The 21,062-nt window shown below is 37.0% G+C and overlaps 1 protein-coding gene across 2 annotated transcripts in view; it reads left to right on the top strand.

Moving 5' to 3' along the window:
• The window catches only part of FHIT (fragile histidine triad diadenosine triphosphatase), a 548,140-nt gene that overhangs the window by 49,216 nt on the left and 477,862 nt on the right, over positions 1-21,062 (top strand). For both annotated transcript variants that reach the window (XM_083869433.1, XM_083869434.1), the window contains exon 2: positions 20,668-20,730. The gene's annotated coding sequence lies outside the window, so the exon portion shown is untranslated. The remainder of the gene's footprint in view (positions 1-20,667; positions 20,731-21,062) is intronic.

Raw genomic sequence — 21,062 nt, 5'->3', positions numbered from 1 at the left:
TAAATTTAATTATTCTGGGCCCAACCAGTCTAAAGCATCGGGGTGTTTCTGGAGCCAACTCATATTCAAAAATGAAAGTGCCTGGTGTAATTGCACTTCCACCAACATCTCTCACTCTACTAATGCCCCCTTATTGTAACCAGCAGGAATGGCTTATTTGGGGAGACAGAGCTTGGGCTCCTATTCCATCACATATTAAAGGAGGCCCCTGCAGTTTAGGATGACTCTTGCTGTTGACACCCAAGATATCCATGATTTTACAACATAAATTTCTGTGGAGAGGGAAGCACAGTATTCATGTGTGATTGCAATGATAAGCTCAACTTAGTCACTACAGCAGCTTTGGGCTGCCTCCTTTTTTGCTCCGGGGTAGTGACTGGAAAGGCACTGGAATTATTAAACAAACTAGGTTGCTGGTTAGCTCAACAAACTAATGTGACTTTGGTTGCTTTAACAGGATATTGTTAACCAATGTTGGCTCAGTTAGACAGGCTACACTGCAGAATCGAGGCACTATTGACTTTTTTGTTTTTTCACATGGACATGGATGTGAAGATTTTGCTGGATTGTCTTGTACATACCTTTCTGATCACTCTGATCAATCTGTTCATGTGAGTAATAAAGCTTTACAAGACAATGTAGCCAAATTAAAAATAGTCAATGGAGCTGATTGGTTTAAAAGCCTTTTTGGAGACTGGGGGGATCACTGAATGAGTCAAAAATTTAAGTAAGAAGGGAATGTTTGTATTAAGGATGCTATTATTTATAGTGCTATAAATAGTGCCTGGCTTGATTCAATGTATTCGGAGATTGATTAATAAATCAATAAAACAAATAATGATTGTAGAACAGAAAGGGGGAAATGTAGGAGATCAGACAGCAACAGAAGCTGAGTTGGGCAGCATCACAGACCTCCTGGCCCTGGTATGGTGGAAACTGTGGGAGAGAGAAACTCACAGCAAGAACAAGAAGTGAAGACATCACGTCTGACCACTCTGGTGCAAGAGGATGTTAACAAAGACTTGATAAGCAAAAAGACTATGTTGCTAAGGGAACAGGGGCAAGGGGATCTGAGTGGAAAATTTTGTGTGGAAGTTAAAGAACTGTAAATTGTGGTGGTTAGTGTAATTAATAAACTGGCTTTGCTTGCATACAGCGTGTTCTGTCTCTCTCAATCGCTGCATCTCCTGGCTCAGGGGTTGGCCATGGGCTGCCCTGTGTGTTCTGACAGAAGAAAATCCTGATATAAGATACGGGTTCCCTGGTTCCAGGAAAATAGTCCTCAGTCCTTCTCCAGCTCTGAGTGTAAATAGCTTTGCTAAAGAAACCTTGCTCACTCCTTCCAGCCCTGGCTCCCTAGGTCACACGCTTGTTTTCTGCTTTCTCAGGGTTAAACTCATAATTGCTTCTTGGCCTTTTAAGGGTTTTTTCCCCCTCTGGCACCTCCACCAAGCTGGGTTGAGGTCATGGGGGTTAAATCAGTGGCATGCCCCAGGCTTTGCAAAAATATTTCTACTACTTCAAGGTTGATTATTTCCCAAAAGCAGCTTCTAACGGAGGCCTTTAGGAGAGATCCAGTGACTTAGTAAACAGCCTCTGTTATTTCACCTCTGTGAATGTTTAAAAGGCTTAAGTGGTTATATAATTTAGAAAGAAAGGTGAATATAGGATATAAAAATAACGATTGCAAATTTCACAAGCTACTTTCAGCATCCAGTTAGTAACTTTGTGTGCTAAATTTTTGCATAATTGAAACAAAGCAGCTGCTGTCTGCAGAGAAGTGAATGTTTGGGCAATTAGTCTACTTCTGGAAAAACCACCAGTACCTTTTACAAAGATATATGGAAAAATAGCGGAAAACGGTAATTTTCAGAAGAAAATCCAAATGATAATTTTCATTACTTATGTATTTTCAAACTTATTATAAGATATTTCATAGTAGCTCTTTATTTGCAGAGAGGAAGATCTAAAATTTTATTTTAAATACAACTTATGCTAAAAGCATTTCATCCAAGGGTTTTTTTGAGCACTTAGACTAACAATTCTTACCTATTGTTAGTGTACCTAAATTACATTTCATTTTGACAGTTGACCACAGTGTCACTTTTCCAGAGACTATTTTCTTCTTGGAGTGAATGTGACATAAGGAGACTGGTTTATCTGTGAATGTTGTTCCTTGTCGATTTTTTTGTTCCTACAAAGATGCTTTAATAAGCTTCAGGATTCCTAGGAAGAGTGTTTTTTTTCATCCTCTTGATTTTCTTTCAGTGTGAGAGTTGCAAAGGGTTGAAAGCATAGATTTTCCTTGATTAATGTAGCCTTTGAGATTCTCAGCTTCTTGGCAGCATGTCCCTGAAGATTTTTTTCTTTTTCTTCCCATCACCTTTCTCCTTCTCTTCCCTCTAAGATACAGAGGAGAAAAAAGGTATCTACCTGCGAGGGAAAAAGATGCTTGAGCATAGCAAGGGGAATTAGTCTTATTCCTAACTTTAAAACTGAAGTTGTTCCTGGGGTATTTTACAGATACAAGGCATACTGGATCTGTGAAGACAATGTGACATAACAGAAACTTGATTTAGTTTAGCAACAGTTGAGCCTCTGTGCACTCCTGATTCTGAATTGTTGTCTGTAGCTGTTTGCGTTTAGAATGGCTTCAAAAGAAGCAGACTCCACTGGTTCAGAACAATGCTGGTTTGCTTTAGATTAGGAAGTGAACCCTGGTTATATGCTCTTTGCATTCAGAGTAACATGAATGTCATGAAGTAAAATAATGAAGACAGTGTGCATAGTCTTTTCTAATTGTCTTGATTTTTTAAAAGATGCTTCAAGTTGTAGTTTCCCTTTCTGTGCTTGACTGCAGGAATGCCTGTTGTTAAGTGACAGTGGGTGTGTGAAAATACTTGCAAGAAAAATGTGTCGTGTTTGATCTGTTTAAGAAGATGCAATAGTATTTAGTCTGTGAGCTGTAGTTATGAGCACTTCCATGTCAGGTGAATCGTGTGTAAGGCTGACAAGGAAATGTGAGCATTTGTAAAAGTACTTTTTGAGCCACTCTAGTGAATTGGTAAGAAAATTAATTCTTAGTTATTGTTGCAGGACTAATTCAGCTTATTAGATACCACATATCATTGCCATACTGAAAAAAGCAGGGTGTTTTCAGTTGCATGTATAGAAATAGGTTTAGTAAACATGACTAAGAATTTAATTGTGTGGGGCACTGAATTTATTTAGCCAATAAATTTGTCTTGATAGTGTCTTCCTTCATAAATTTAAAAATGCTGTTTATGTATCTGATCAATGTCCTGAGTTTCCTCCCAAATTCCTTGTCCCTGAAAGACAAATTGTCTTAGCAACAATTGTATCTATACAGAATTAATTTCTCTTGAAGATTTCTTTGATAGAAGGCCAGCAACAGAGTTGGAGCCTAGGCCTGAATTTAGATCTTCCTTTTGGGGACTGTTGGTGTGTAACAGACCTGCAGGGAACATCAGACATCATGTGTACCAAAGCAGATATAACATCTACTTTCTTGAGTCTGTTTTCAAAATTGTCTCATCTTTATATAAGGAGAAGCTTTTAGATTACAGGCTTTGAATAAGCTTCCCATCTTTGGATTAGGATCTCAGCTCTAGAGAACCTGAGCTGATTGCTAAGGGTGTCTGCTTGGCTCCTTTGCACTGATCTGAAGTGGATTTCAGTAAGATCTTATTCCTGTTTGGTGATTCCCAGTTCCAACATGGACGGATGACCTTGCAGATAAATTCCTTTGAGGAAACTTTTCTGGCATTCCTTGCTTCTTGGGCAAGAGAGGCAGAGCTCTGGAGCAGGGTGGGTTTCTGGTGACTGGCTGATGTGAGCAAAGCTCAGCTCTGATGCAGGGAGAGTGGTAACAGTGGCAGGGCTTTAAGCTGGACATGCCCTTCCTTCTCACAGATTGCTGTGCTCTGCTGCTGAGTAGGCAGTGAACAGGTCAGGGAGAGTGACCAGTGCAGCAATCCCAGCAGGAGTTCTCTGGGATAAATGTGGTCCTGCAGATCCCAGCAGTGGTGTGGGGGATGGTTGGACTGGAGGGCTGAACTAAAAGATAAAGAAGGAAACTGTCTCTTCTCATGATCCTATTCAGTCTCTGTGTAGGATGCAATTAGTAATATTTTGATCCCTCACAAGATTTAGTCTTAGGCTTTTAAAACCTTGTGTCAGATGCTCATAGTTGGGTTTGATCAGCCTTATTATTGTGTGTGTAGGCTTAACCAATGACCATTGCTTTTACTATTAGAATGAGCAGTGCCACTGCAGAGGAAAAAGCCACAGCTTTCAAGTTTTTGATTGTCATGACTTTTTTCTCATTGGGTCAAAATCTTCCTGTTTTGTTCTGAACGTTTTAGGAACTGGGCTACTTAGCAATGATGCTTGATGCTGAACATGGGAGTTTCTAACTGCAACTGTCCCTGAAGTGCAACTCACCAATGACATGAATAAATGAGGACACTTCTCTCATCTGTGAGAAGCTTACCAAGCTGCTTGCACACTTGGGCAATTGATGCTTAATTGGTTGAGACTTAAAGAACATTTTCCCACAGTTTTTTGTATTTGTTACCTGAAAGCTTCCTTGCTTTAATACATGGATTTTGAAATATAAATAGCTCTACTTAATGAAGAGCATTACACATATATTTTTCTATATGTGAGTGTATGTGAGAGAACTACAGTTTGGGGCTTGAGTGTAACTAAATCTAAAATTCAGAGGCTAGTATTTATCACAGTCATTACTGCCAGTATTTTAAAGGTGGGTTTTGTTTGGTTGGTTGGTTTTTGTTTTTTCATCTCTAGGATGATGTCATTTTGCTAAAACATGTCTTTTCCACCTGTGCTGGAGCCAGATTTGTTTTGTTCGGGTATCCTCAGGTGATTCCATTTCCTGACAGAATCTTATGAGGCAAAGACCCTCATTGAGGATAGGACATTTTGTGTGTTTTGTGTGCACAAATATGTGTTTAATTTACCTTAAAGTGTACAACAAAAATTCCTCAACACTTTCCGTTGCCTGTAAGGTTCCAGCATAGACAACTACTTCTACAGGTATATAAAAGGGTGTGAAAAATTGTATTTGGAACTTCTGGAACCTAGCAGAAGATGATGAAAAGTAGTAGGCTTTAGAGGAGGTGAAGTATGTCTTCTACTTGTATCTCAAGTTATTGCAGCTGTTGGCAACCAAATAAGTTTCTTACTGTAAAAAACTTAGTTTCTTACAGTTTTAGGAAATCCAAAGGAATTGCAAGATCTGGTATGTAAAGTATCAGCTCTGACACAATGATCTGAATCATTGCGTTTCCCAAGCTGCATTCATCAAGCTTTGTAGATGATTGTTGTGACTTATGAATGGGTTTTCTCTTAGCAGAGAATGTGGTGAACCCTCCTCTCTTGGTGCTGTTCCAGTGTTAGATAATAAGAACATAACTACTTCATCATCTCTCTACAGTTTGCCAGTAATCTGTTATTAATGCTTGTATTCAAGTAAATAAAACTAAACCTGACAGATGTAAAAACTGTTGCATTCACATCCCAATGATTCAGTGAGGTGTAAAAAACTGGCTAGGAACTGAAAAGTATAGCTTTTCATGAAACCTAATGACAGTGTCTAACTTCCTGATGAAAACACATTTTTGTGAATGTCAGTGCACAGAGAATTGTTTAGACAGACTGCAATGATGATTGCTAAAGAAATATTGAAAGCAATAAAATATAGAACAACAACCTTCCATTGGTTTTGTTATAATTCAAATATGTTATCACTTGTGTAGTACCATTTCATACAAAGAATCACATAGAGTATGACAGGTGATCCTTGAAAAGGCAGTCATGGGGAAAAAGATATTCTTCTAATATCTTAAAGACTTAATATGGATGTTGTCATGTTTTGTTTCTAAAACCCAATATTATGGCAATTTGAGATAGAAGAAACTTTGAATTAAACTTTTTTTTTTTGTGGGTTGTATTTGAGGCTCCAATTAACTTTCATTAGTAATTAAAAAAAAATCCACTTCTGAAGAGAATTGATTTGGAGAGTAATCATACTCAGTGGAAACCCTTTGTTGAAGGGAACATCTGGTTGCATCGTTTTTGCTTCTGCAAATCAAGCAAATCAAAGGAGGCTGCTCTCTGATGATATCCAACACAAATGGTTGCATTTATGAAGGGTGATTGTTTCTTTAGGATTGTTCCTGTATTGAATTTATGCTGAGGTACTGCTTATCTAATAATTGCAATACTTAGTGGTATAATTAGTTTTTTTAGAAGGGAAAAGTTTTTATCCTATTAAAATAATGGGTCACTATGTACATGAGTTAGTTAAACCCTTTGAGTTCCCTTGACATTGAAAATAAATTGCGAATCTTTGATCTCATTCATCTAAATTATACCTCTGCTAGGAAATCTCAATTAGAGGTTAGCAGGGTGCAGGCAGACGAGCTGCACTGCATTAGGTTCTTACAACAGAAGGAAGCCTTGAGGGGGGTTGTGTGTGTGCTCTGCCTAATCCCTGGCTCTCCTGAAGCCTGGAACCCAGGGCTGTGCAGGGCTGTCTGCTGCATCAGGCTTTTGGAGACAAGGTCACATCCTGGGTGAGCTCAGGAATGTGGCTGTTTTGGGGTTAACTCTTAGTCCCCCATTATCTGCTGCTTTGACAAGAAGAGCTTGTCCTGTTATTGGTGTCAGTATCTCCTTCAGGAGTCAGGGGCATTCTTGCTCAAAACCAGAAAGTAGAACTGTAGGTTCAAATGACTGCTCAGAGTAGAAAAGATTTGTCTTGAATTTATGATGTTTATAATAGTATGTTTACTGTTTGTAAAATCTTCACAAATCCATCTTTCCTTCCTTATCTCCACACACCCTGTCCTTCCTGAATGAGTTAGGTTATCTTTAAAGCAGATGAAAATATTGTGTTCTTAATTTGTCTGTTCTGCTATAGAAAATGAATTATTTAAATGATCAGCAAAACATACTTTAGAATACCAACTTTTACACTTTTTTTTTTTTTTATTTTTAAAAAGTTGCCTTTAGAACCTCCATTCAGTGTTGGTTTATGGTGTCATGGGAGGGAAACAAAAATGAACTTTGAAAGAATTGAATTTTATTTTCTCTTAAGAGGAGAAAATAATGTACCTGTGGATTGTTTTGTTGTAACAGTATTTATCAGAGTAGAGTCCATTTAAGCTTTTGCTGTGTTGCATCTGTGGAGAGACAGATGGCTGAAAAGAATATAAAGAATGTAGTATTTTATCAGTTCTTTCTGCTTTCAGTGAAAGTGCGCATTGGGTCCCTTGGCTGCCTGAACACAGATGCAGAAAACAGGAAGAGATAATGCAAGAAAAAGAATTTGTATATGAAATTTCATCCAGTGAAATACAGAAAAACTCCCCATCTTCCCCACTCCTTCAAAACCAAATTACTGAAAGCTAAATAACAACAAAATCATAAAAATTCATATCTTAACTGGGTTTTTACATTGGCCATGTTGTGTGCTCTTGGGCAAACTGGACTGACTTTTTTTAGATGTTAAACTTTTATAAGTGATCACGCACAGTACTTTGTTCTGTCACTTTGAATTTCTGTTCGTATCTCCAGTTCAGTGAGCCTTTTCCAGTGTTATCAAACATGACTCAGTATTGGGAAATACTATCAGAATATTAAATTTGAAGTGCTTTGTTTCATTTTCAAGTTTCATTTATTGATAGGATACATCCCTCTAATATGCATAATTAATGACACACCTTAAAGCCTGGTCCATCTGAATGCTGCTGGCTGTTGGTAGCAGAGGGCTTCTCATAAATACCAAGCCCTTTTTTTAGCTCCATTACTTAAAAAAAACCAACAAACCCCCTTTTCTCAATCTTGTATTTTATATTTATATTGAAAGAACTCCCAACAAACCAACAACCACAACAGTCTCCTGGTGATAAGGTCAAAAGTGATTGCTATCACACAAAGGGAGAGCTTGACTGCTGCTGCAGGGAAACACAAGAAGGGCTCACTTAATTAGAGGACAGATGATGCCTCTAAAGAGGCAGTGAAGGAGACCTGGTGAGGCTTTAGGATCTAAGAAAAGGTCTTTAAACATAGACATCGTGGAAGAGTAAACAACCAGGTGATGGGAAGCTGTAGAAAATAAGAGGGGAACAGGAGATGTTAAGGTATGTGAAGGAAGTTCTAGACTAAAGGGATGTATTGGAATCTACAGAAGAAATGCATTTGATATAGGAGATGTGGTAAAATATGAAGTGCAGGGACGATGAGATACTATTTCTAATAAGCAGCTTGCACTTACATTCATCACTGCATTTCAATCATTGAAAAATCAAAACTTTATTTAAGGAAAAAAATGTTCAGAAATAGCCTTTTATATAGTTAATAGCCTGTCTAGTCAGTGAGCTGCCAAATATATGCTGAGCTTAGTATTCCCACTGTGATTTGTTTTTCCATAATGGAAAGAGCAGGAATGGCTTTCATAAAGACTATTTGTCATCTTTTAAAGGATGTATTGGATTTTTTTTTTTCATTGTAAAAACATGGCCTTTGGCATTCACAACATGCATTTTTCATAAATGCAATTCTTTGGCAGAGTGAACTATTCTGATGTTTGTAAGAAGTAGGATTGTATCAGGCAAAAAACTTTTAAGTAGTTGAATGCAGGATACTATACACTTTTCATAATGGAAAAAAAAAGTGTTTCCTAGACAAAAACATCATCAGATTTTTTTTAAGTTTTAATGAAAATATTTTATTTTGGAAGCTTAAATCATATTTGATCTGTTAAAATTATTTTTTGCTTTCTTCTGCATTCTGCTTAAATTATGATTAGAGTGTCAAAGATACAGATTATATCAAAGATACAATTCCTAACGAAGCCTGCTCACATAATTGTTGGGAGGCTGAAATCCAGCTCTATGGTTCTGACTCAGCCAAACAGAGCTGCTTTGCCTTTAAACTACAGTAACTTGTGTTTGTAGTAAGCTATTCCACAGATAGAGGTACTTACAGACTAATTACAAATATCTTATTATAGCTTTCTGGAAAACGATTAAATTAGTATATGATACTGTCTTAGATAATTCCAGGGGAATCTGTTATTATCTTAAATCTGTGGTTTGTGATGTATAAATATCTAAGCAGTAGCAACTCCTGTTGTGTCTGTTATTCACTTTTACCTCCAGGTTAAGGTTCAGGTCTGTACAACCTCAAATCAAGGGTTGTGTATTTGTCATGCTTAAGAATCTGTGGGTTTGGGGTTCTGCAAGAAAATTCTGTCTTTAAAGTATCAGTGAAATAAGCTTCCCCATGAAATGTTAGATACCTTACATTGTAAACATGAGATGTTCATGTTGAAAGTAACGTTTTTATATTTTTGGAGTGATGCACTAAGGGCAGTGGTAAATAGGGAGTTCCTTACTGGGTGTTGTATTTATTGAGGTTTTTATTCTTCTCTGGGATCATTGGTGAGGACAACTGGAGTATCCACCGGGGTATTCTAGAAAGTTTATTTTGAATTAAAAATGGGTATGCTTCTTATTTGATCCCGTGTAGGTTTTTGACTCCTGTTACATAGTCTACAAGAGATATTAAATGTTGCCTTGCAAATAAGAGTTCCGTAGTCTAGCGGGGTGACTTTTGCCTTTTAGAATCTGACTGCATAAAGTAAGGGACTATGAACTCTTTTGGGATGAACCTCCAGTAGGGCAGAGAACATTGGTTTTGTCTTCAGGATTAATTTTAAAAAAATCAGTGTTCTGTGCATGTGTTTTGACAGGTGAGAAGAATCAAACACTTCATATGTTTGTATTTGATACCCCTGAGAATTATGGAAGTGAAAGCACACTGAGATCTAAGGAAAGATGGGTGACCAAAACCAATTGGTGGCACACAGGATGAAGAAGGGGAAGCACAGAGCAAGTGGCCATTGTTGACCTGTAAGCCCCTGGCTAAAGTTTGTTTGCTTGTTGCTTTAGATTTTAGGGATCTATTCCATTTTTCCTTTGGCTTGTTAAAGCAGTATCCTGGTTTCCATGGACTTGTAACAAAGGAAACTGTCTTCCTGGTGATAGCATCACTTTAATTGAGTCTGGAACTTCTCTTAAAAGGTGGGATTTAGGGAAGTGTAGGGTGTGATCTGTTGTTGCATTGTTTCAGAATTTATTTGGTTTAAAGGATTTAATTTGAAGTGTAAATTTTCTAAAAAGATGGACTTGTTGGATTTTGCAGTGGGATGAGATATATAGTTTTCTAAAGAAAGCTTTCATTTCTTTCAAAACTTTACAATAACAAGAGCTCTGTTTTTTTCCGATTACTAAATTCATTGTAGCTTTAGGAAAAATAAACCCAAAACCTGCTGCCGTATTTTCATTACTTTTAAAGATCCTTCTTTTGCTATGCAGAATTTGTTTCCTCGGCTTGAGAAACAATCTGAAGTACTGGCAGTCACTGTGTAAGGGTTGTTAATGTTGGCATCGTTCTTTTTGTCTTTTGAGTACACAAGGTTTGTAAAACAAATTCCCTTCACCTGTGGTTCTTCTGAGCTTGTCTCCCTGCGAGCTCTGCTCTTCAGATACCATATAAACGAGTTATTCCTTTGGGTCCAGATTTCAGACAGAGATGTGACCTTGCTTGGAAGAAGGCGCAGACTCACATAGGGTGGTAAGGAAGGTGTTTATTAGGAAGAGCGTGAGTGTGAGTGAGGATTTTGAGTCTTCCCTGCCCTAAAATACAGGGGCGTTACTGATGGAAATGAGGGGGAGTTTTAGGTACAGGGGGCAGTGACATTGCCATTTTGGGGCAAAAGGGGTGTGGGGATGCCTGAAGCCTTGGCTGAGCCACCTGGCTTTGCCCACAGCCATCAAGTACCAGAGTGTGTCAATGGATAAGGTACAATAGAAGGTGCAATACACTGGGAGACGGCTATTGAGGAGATAATGACAGGGATTAAGGAAAGGGGTGTGGATAGGGATGAACCATTACAGAAACTCAATAACAAAAATCATACAGAACTTTAGAAAACCCAAAATGCACATTGCAACATTCACCGGCTTGGAATAGTGTGGGACTTTCTTGGGGTGAGACTTCCTCAGGGGAGGATTGAGCAGGAACTTGGGGGGCTGCTAAAGCTGGGTGAGTGCAGTGGCCAGTTTTGCCAGGAAGGGAACAGGAATGTGTCTGAAGCTGTGAAGGTGTGCTGAAGAACAGCAGGCAAGAGACCATGACTTGGAGTCTGGGGGCAATTCATGTTTCTGTCTCTAGCCCTGCTGTGCCAGTCTCTATGTAAGGATTCATAACCCCTTAAGAGGGAAAAATAGGAGACAAACTGGGATGGAGTTTGTGCAGTAGAGTGCTGTTTTATAAAGAGCCATGCTGTTTTCCAAATACACGTTTCTGTGGCATATATTGCAATAAAATGTAACTGATTCTCAGTTGATTTAAACTAATGTAATTTCAGTTATGTTTGTAATTTCAATTATATCTCTTAATGCATTTAATCCATTTCTCTAATATAATATTCTGTTTTCTTCTGGACAGGTGATAGAATGGGAGAAGAAAATAATCCCCAAATTTTGGGGAATAAATTTTGCTGTAATAAAGCAAAAATGTGATGAAGAATTGTGGCTATGTTGCTGTTTTGTAAAAGGCTTTCCCTCTCAGTTGTTGTGTGCAGCTTGCACTTATAAACACAGTACTCTTACACTTGATGTTCATAGTTATTGCTTGTTCATCTTACTTTTTTTGAGTTATATCTAGAAATTCTATTGCTCCAAGTGTGCAAACCACCAGGAATTCCAGAGGAAAAACCCAAAGGTATTTTAATTTACTTTTCAAGTTCTACTTCTCCTGTGGAATTGTCCCGCTCCACAGAAGTTTACTTTGAATAGGTTACATTTACTTACAGTGGTACATAGCTGAGATCCCACTGAAATGCCTGTCATGGTTTCCTAATCTTGGGGAGAAGGGGTGGAGAAGGGAGCAGGAGGAAGAGTTTTCAACACTTTCAGAGTCTTTCAACTTAGAAATCGTTTTGTTGGAATTGGCTTAAAGCAGGTGAGCATGCTTGTAGCAGTTGTTCTGGAATGAAAGAAGCATTAGAATTTTTGCAGTGGTCTTTATTTAAAATATACTCCTTTTTTTTGTACTAAGGTTCCATTGGGATTTTAAACATGAATCTAGACTGCTCAGTGTCTAAGAGCTCTCAGAGGAAGAAAATTATTTCAATGGCTTTAGCCTGGATAGTGCTTATGAGCTTAATGTTCTTTAGCTGTCACTGTTGATTTTAGCTTTTGATTACTTGGCATATTGTCATCACTGCAAGGTACTGCATAATAATTTAACATCACCTGCAAGACTACATTCACAGATGAGTTATTTTAGGCTTATTTTGTAATAATAAATTACAAAATGGTGCAAGTAAAATACGAAATAAAAAGCGTAAACAAATAGCCTTAAGTTTCCATAACTCTGATAATTTAGTAAAGATAAAGTGAATTAGAGTGAAATCACAATTCTTTTTTTTTTCTTTTTCCCTTTCCCTCAAAAAAAGACCCCAAACCCAAACAACCAACCCCAAACTTCACCCCTCCTGTTGCTTTAAGGTATTATTTATAGATAAACCTTTTGGTGTTAGAATATGAAGTGTTAGATTTCAGTTTAGCAGAAAATACTGACCACCTCTCCTGTTGGCCTTGGTACAATTCTTCTCATTTGGTGTGAAAGGAAGGAATCTGCAAAATGAACAATAACTACCAGCACTATGAAAGAACATATTTTAAATTACTGTATTAAAGCTGTTTAGCTCACTATCTTAGATAGTGATAGATAGCATAGATATCTTAGATGTTGAATAATTGCCCAATTTCTGTTATTGTAGTTGAAAAAATGTAAATCTTTTTGCCTTTTCAGAAATGTCCAATGCCTTCTAAAAATCACATTTGCAAGTTTTTAAATGGCATTTTAATCCCCAGCTGTTATTGACAGCAGTAAGACTTTAGTGGTTATTGACTACTGAAACTGTATTTGACTTCAGTATTAAATGTTCTGTTTCACAAGGACGTTTATGGAGTAAAAAGAATACCCTGCCTCCTTCCCTCCCCATAATTAATAATTTTGTCATGTGTCTTCTCTGTGCCTCCTCAGTAATCACGACTCACCTTAATACCAGTGTTTGACATTAGAAGCCTCTCCAGAGAGGAAGAAAATCATTCAGAAATGAGCTGTATAAAGGTTATTAAACCAACACTTAAGATTCTAGTCCTGCATATTTTCCTTTGCCCCTAATTACATGCCAAGAACAGCAATGTAGAAGTTTCAGTATATACATGTGCTGAATGTAACTTTATCAGAGGAAAAGTACCTACAGGGAACTGAAAGTTTACTCCCAGCAGTCACATACATTGCTTATATATGGAATACTGTTTTTTTTTTTCAAGAATGTAGAAGAAATCTTGGTGATTGTCTTAAAATTTCACGTTGAAGTAAAATATTACATATGTAATGGTTTATTTTCTTACTCGTTGTTGCATGGGTCAGGTTTTTAGCTGAAGTTGTTTTATTGACTGCACTGTTACGGTTTCTATAAGTAAAGGTAAATTGCACAAGGAAGTTTGGGTATAAATGCATCCCTGCTTGCAAACTTCTCATTTGTCACCTCCCAGAGATTTCCAGGTCTAACCTGAATATTAATATTCACAATACGTGGAACAATGTATTAATTTTCTGAATAACTTTGAATTGTAGGCAAAAACTGACTTACCATAAGTTTTTCTGTTTCTAAAGCTTCTGAAATCCACGTAGACTGGGAAATATTAATTCTTAATCACCAGAGTGTAGCATGCTTAGTTACATTCGCTTTACAGGTAGCAGACAGTGGTGGCTGCAGAGCAGTGATAATTTGCAGTGTGGCTGTTTTGACTTACAGTGCATGACCCTGGTGAGGTCGGGTCCTTTCAATTAGCAGGATGGGGCTGTGAAATCCCCTGCCATTATGGTCTTTGTGCCAGGGTCTACTGCTGATTTACAGAATATTGCATAGGTTGGCCATAAAAGTCTAATTTCTTCAATAAAAAATTTAACGCAAACTTCCGCTCCTAACTTATAAATTTATCTGTGTCTTTTTTCTAACCAAATTTTTCAACCTTGTGCATGTCAAATTAATGATTTGAGACTACAAAAGGTCTCTAGTTCTTTATTTTTTATGTTGGCTTTTTCTGTCAAGTTTGCCTAATACTTTATGAAATGATTTTGCTGTCATGAGTAATAAACAGGTAATTTAGCTTAGCTGAGTAAAGGTGCAATTTTTGATATTTAGTGCTTACTGGGAAAAAAAATCAAATTGTAGCATTTATAAAAGCTTTAGAATCCCCAGCCTGATCAGACTGCTCCTGCTAATAAATAATAATAATATTAATAATAATATGGCACCACAAAAGCATGATTTAGCCAAAATGAGAATTTCCTAAATTGAAGGAATTTTTAATAGAGCCTTTTCCAGAAACAGTAAAGGCAGTGCTAGGAAAAAAAAAAAGTTAATTATGAAAATCTGGAAATTAGATTTTATCCATAGACATGGTTTATAAAAGCATTTAATTTAGCTTATTTCTCAGTTCTTCAAATTCAGATATTTTTTGATGATAATAAATCAGAATGTGAAGCTTGAAATCACTGATCTGGTTAGATAAGCCAAAACAAAAGACAGATATTGTAGATTTATGCTGCATGTGTATGTAATGCTATTTTTTGTCTTGTTCTTGGTTCAGTTTTCAATTAAATACCCACTAAAAAGGTAGTTAAACTGGGCAGGAACAAGTATCAGGGGTCATATCTTTAATGGTTGTTTTCCCACTTCAATATCAATGAATACAAATTTTGTTTTCTTAACAAAGTATACAGATTTTTTATTTTAAAGCTTTCCCTTTTTCTTCATTTCAAGAATGCATCCCCATTTGTTTTGGTTTTCTAAGCATATTATAATCCTAATTTGTAAATCAAATCATCCTGTTTATTTTGAAACACTTTCCCCAAGTGTAGTTCCAATATTCTGGCCTTTGTGTCATTATTGATGTTCAGGGAAATGGGAATGGGGCAGCATTGCTGCTGCTCCTTGGCTCTTAAAATTCATGTCATTTGCTTAAAACTCAACTTTCATGTTACACAAGCAATGAGGGCATCTGTCAAAAAACTTATTAACGTTATTTTTAGATACTCTTCATTTCAATATGTGCTGCTTTTAATACTCTACTTTTTGGTCAAATGATGAAGAAACAGCTACACTGCAGTGTTATCACTTCTGATACCTTAGGAATGTTTATACTCAATTAAAATATGCAAAATTGAGAAATAAGTTTTCATTAAAAACTCATTTTATTTAGCTGATGTGAAGTTTGATAAAGGTTTTGAGTCTCTGAACTGGTATTCATGTTAATGCACCAGCATCTATGCTGTGTTCCAGATTTCTTTCTGATATTGCCTTCAAAATGAGTATCATGTCTCCTTATATTTCTCTGCTGGATATTTGCTGGTTTGCCAGAAGGTGCTTAATTACAACCTAAGCTTATGCGAGTATTTGATTCCAACTGAAAAATGTTCTGATTTCTGGATCTAATCCTTTGTGATGTTTTTACTTACATAGATTGTAATATGCCTATTTTAGTAATTTAAAAATTTTTAGATATTTTACATTTACTTTCAGGCTTGTCTGTTAAATTTTTTTGTGTGATGCAGTCTGAATTCCTCACTGTTACTGGTGTGGCTTCTCCCTTTCTCACACAAGTTGTGTGCATGTTTGTATTTTTACACTTGTGAGTATTTCCCTATTTACCTGACTCTCTCTCTTCTATCTTGAAAAATAATTTGGGAACATGCAGATTTCAATATGTACGAAAAAAAATTTAATTCAAGAGTCCTGGCTGCTGCTGCTTCATCAGAATCTGTTGCTCTGTTGTAAAATGAATAAGCAGATTTAATTAAGGGAGTTAGAAGTTGGTGCATGATTGATGCTAATGCAGGTATTTTAGGTACAACTTTTGACCAAATGATTCCTGCCTTGCCATGTGGAAGATATATTTTTGTTTGTGTGTTGAGGGGAAGAACTGTAGGGTCATTCCTGATCTGCAACTGGCCAGTGGATTGTAGTAATTCATTTCCTAATGGTGGTTTATTTTCTGGTTGTTTGTAAGTTTCACTGTTCCAAACTTGTCCCATCCTCTGTTTGAGGTGGAAGTGAGGAAAGTTCCTGCTAACAGACAGTCAAAGCACAAATCATGTCATGGCCCACTGGGGTTACCTGGTTCTCAAGCCTCAGGAAGGGCTTTAAGTTCCTCTCTTGATACTTAGTGTGGAATTCAGTTATTTTAGAGTCTGACTTTTATCTTAAACCTCTATGAAATGGGATTTGTTGGAAAACATGCACAGCTTGAACTTCAGTCAAAAACTCTGCATTTAGGGAACACATTCCCTTTTGTGGTCACCCACAGAGCAAACATCCAGAAATGCTTTGCAGACCATTGATTTGCTTAATCCTTTACCAAGTTATGTTTTGGAACTCAGTTTTTAAGAGCTAATTTTGTAACACAATTTTTGTGATAACTGCATTATTGATACCTGCAGAACTGTGTATTTTATTTCTTGTGTTATCCCAGGCTTTTTCTGACTGTAGTTAATTCACTGTATGTTATATCTTTTCCACAGAAAGTCAGGTGCAAGTAGTTCCCATATTTGCTTTCATCATAGGGATTATGGCATACAGGAGTCAATCAGTTCTACATTTGAGCAGTAACTCAGTAACCAGCACTGAATCACTTTCTTAAATAAAATCCTGACCTTTAAAAGGTCTCATCAAATGTGATGTGTTTTGTGCACTGAGAGCATGTCTCCTCTTGAAGCATGGCAATAGGAATGGCAAACTGATAGATATTCTGGGCAAGGTACAGATCAGATTGATTTACTTGGTGTACAGTTGCTTTGAACATTTTTGTAATGGAGACTTGTGGTATTAATGAAGGTCTTTTCTCTTGGAACATTTTCACTCCCTTAATCCTCTTTTTTTTTCCTTTTTTTTTTTTTTTTATGGTACTGTTGCACCATCTTACTGCATAAAGAACACTGAATTTGTTATAAAGCTATAGTGCTCCATTAAAACTATTGTGACTGTTTGCTTAAATCCAGTTTTGATAAAGCAGCAAATTAATTCAGTTTCTCAACCAAGTAAATCTCTAGCAACCTGTCTCATTTTATCAGTGTGAACTTGTGAGATTTTGCAGTTTCAGGAATCTTCCTCCATTACTGGACCTGAAGCAACTTTATATTTATGTTGGAACGGGGATGAAGGGATAGATTTTCCTGTGCTAAGCAACAGGGCTGGCAGTTGCCTATGGAACAATTGATTATAATACTTTTTTTTTTCAGTGCTAATAAAACCAGGCTGCACTGGTGTATAGTATGCATGGACACCTCCCTTGTACTTGACTTATAGCAGTTCCATACATTTTAGAAATGGAACTTTTTAATTTTTTGTAATAAGAACTTTTAGTATTTTCTTTCCTTTTTCTGTACAATTTATAAGAAGTCTGTTTCTCTTTTATACATTGGCCTGATTTCTAGGAGGATTTTGTAAGTGTTCCTAATCACCAGTTTGCACACAGAAATCAGAATTACTGATTGCTTTGGACCAATTTATAACACGTCTCATATAACTCTACTGAGTTTAGGAATTACAATATCACAATATAGTTCTAACAAGAGACTGAGCTGCTTTTTTTTTTTTTTTTTTTTTTTTTTTTTAAATATTTGTCATTACCACTCAAATAACTCACTCCAAAGTGTCTGTTGGTGTGCTGCCTCATGAGTGTTTAATGATGACTTTCATTCAGTCTAAGCTGTCAGTAGGTCAGAGATGCCTCATATCTTGGATGGAGTTATGAAATATCCTGAGTTTATTACCCCATTAAAATTCATTTTAAATGTCAAAGTTTCTAATTTGAACAAGGAAATTTAGTTTAGGAGCATCTGCAAAGCAGCACACAATTTTCTCCTTCAGTATCAAGTGAAATATCAGATAAAAATCAAAAGAACTTTACAGCATATGATATTTAATTCTTTCTGTGCTTTAACTTCAGGTAGTTTGCAGAGAGGGCTATAAGAAATAATAATTTTGTGATCTTTTATGATTTGATTTTTATGTTAAAAGCAGTTTGGAAAAAAGGCCTGTCTAAGCAAAGATACTGATGATTTTAATAAAACAAGCCCCAACATTCTTAGCAAAGCCCACTGCAATGTTTTCCTTTAGAAATTCTGTGCTTTGCCATCCCCAGAATGCCTCATTGTTTGCTTTGATCCAGTTTGTTGTCTGTTCTGTGATGATAATTTAATTTTTCTCCCTTGCCAAGCTGTGGCCTGTCTGCACCAGGCCTTTGTCCTCTCTGCTGTTTGGGGTGTGTTGGGTCCTCTTCTCACTGAGTGTTTTCTTGGTCAGGGGGCTGCAGGTGAATGTTCTACAGCAGGTGAGATATTGTAGGGCAAATAGATGGCCAAGCTAAATGGTCGTACGAGTCTAAAAGTGTCCAGATGAGCATGAAGATTATCAGGCAGTGATCAAAAGAAATGCTTTTCTGAGCCTTTTGTGTGGTTCTGTTTCTGGAGCTGGACCCACAGTTGTTCTGTCAGGTGCTTGTAAAACCTGAAGCTGGAGCTTTGATAAATAGTCTTTTTTCTTGTTAATAAAGAAATGTCATTAATGATATCAGATATCAGAGGCACTGGCTTGTTGCTCTCTGATTAATTCCTTGTGTGGAAGTATGAGATTAACAATGGAGGACAAAAGACATGATAAATTTGTTTAGTGATAAGGACTTAAAGTAATCAGGAAGTAGCTTGCTGTTTTGTGAAGCTTAAGTGTTAAATTCCCTCACAAAAAATAATACTTGTGGTGTTCATTTCGGTATCACTAGATCACTGTTGAGTTTTGAGGATGGCTCATGTAAAGCTCAGTGAGACAAGTAGCATGTGAAATGTATCTCTCAAATTCTGTCAGATAGTCAGATATCATTTGGTATCACATCAGATTTTAATTTCAAAAGGAAATTACAGCAGCATGGGAGAAAATAACTTTATTTTTGAAATAAAGATAATGAATTTTGTTTGAAACAGACTTTTTAGTGTTTGATACCTCCATCATAATGGAGTCTAGCACTCTCCAGAATCTCCTCATTACTGTAAATTTCCCTCCAGGCTGGTTTACATGTTTGCATACTCGGTCTGTACAAAGAGTTATCATTTTCAGAGCTGCTGGCCTGCATCTTGAATTGATCATTGCTGCACCTCTGGGGCTGAATAGCTATCCCTGAGGTCAATGGTCTATTTTGAATGTTACAAGTCTGCTCAAATCTTATTAACGCAGCCTTAAATTGCTTATATGAAAAAAGGAGAATTACATTAATGACAATAAAAACTTAGATTTAATCATCACATTTTCATGACTTGAACTTCAAAAGTTTTGATGACATCCTACATTTATTTAGAGTGTAAGTCAGTTATTCAGCCACTTAGATGTTAGCCTTCTCAGCTGAATCTGTTCTCTGAAAAACTTTCCAAAAATTACTTATTTCTTGTGGCCCTACATAAAAGAGACTCTTGGTTTTGTTCTACAATATGAACAAGAATGCAACCTATCTTAAATTCTGGTATTGATGTAAGAAGAGTTAATATTGGGAAATTGAATTACTTTCATGTGCTCTAAATATAAGTTTCAAGACAGTTAATTTCAGAATGGCGTATCTCAGCAGATGTGTGGAATTTATAATAGATCTCGTCTTCACTATGAGCCTTAATATACAATTATATAAAAATTCTAGAAATGTCAAGTAGGGAAAAATTCTTAATGCAAATCAATAACAATTTGGCTGTGTTGCTAGATCAGTTGTATTCTGTGGTTTGTAATTTTTCAATGAATAGACAATAATGTTTTACATAAGCATTGTAATTTCTTTTTATATTGATTTGTCTTGATAGTTCCTTTTAGTTATTATCATGACTATTATTTGTTTGACACTACCACCTAGCGAATGTGGCTCTTGTCATAAGGTGCAGTGCAACTTCCTGCTCACAGGTGGAAGATACCTTGCCAATAATACCCAAAGCAGGACAAAATATTATTTATCTCCCTTTTACAGATGGCCTGCTAAATGTGAGTACTTACCTTGGCATCTGGGCACAACTGTACAGTGCATGCTGGAAACTTTGCTGCCACAACCACATTGTCACTGGTTCTTTCAGAATTTAAACTGAAGGCATTTGAATTTTCTGTGTATAAAGTGCAGAAACAGCTCTTGCTTTGGGCTGCAGGCATTGGGTACCTGCATCTCAATGGGGTGACAAGTTCTGTCCTCAGTACTTGGTTATTAAGAACTAATAACAAAGAGCCTTCCAGGCTGTGTTTGTTCCATCCTCCATTCAAAACAGCCCAGTTTCTTGGCTAGTTAGAGCCTTGCTTTGGTGGGAGGCTCATGTATTCCGTGTGTCTTGTATTAAGGTTCAGAAAAGAGTTGAATGGAGAAATCAAGTTGCTGCAGAAGCCTGAGTCCCTGCAGTTGGAGCAGCTCATCCTTCCACCTTCTCATGCTTCTCTCTGTTTCTTTGCCACAGGATTTGGGAGTCTCATTGCTGCTCTCTTCGTTCAGGCCCAGTAGTCCCTGTTCTGCTGCACTTGTAAGTTGGTGGTGGTTTCCAGAGTGGTGAAGTGATTGGATTTGGGTGGAGGGGGTTGTGCTTGGTGGAGTATTTTCTGTGGCTCTTCACTGCCCTTGTGCTTTGCTGGGTTCTTTACTCAAATGCATTCACCCGGATAAAGACAGACTGCGAAGAATGTTCTGGTCATTCTGGCCCCTCCTCTGATCCTCTGAGTTTCATTGATGCAAATCATCGTATCTTGATATTGAAGGGCATGTATCACATGCTAGCTCAAAAAACAGGTTCATTTGGTTTGCTCAATTTGTGTGTTTTTAATATTGTTTAATCCAGGTACTGTTGAGTGAGCACAT

This window comes from Zosterops lateralis (assembly GCF_965231275.1).
Source record: "Zosterops lateralis genome assembly, chromosome: 11".
Lineage (NCBI taxonomy): Eukaryota > Metazoa > Chordata > Aves > Passeriformes > Zosteropidae > Zosterops > Zosterops lateralis.
This window is presented reverse-complemented; position numbering and strand designations above follow the sequence as displayed.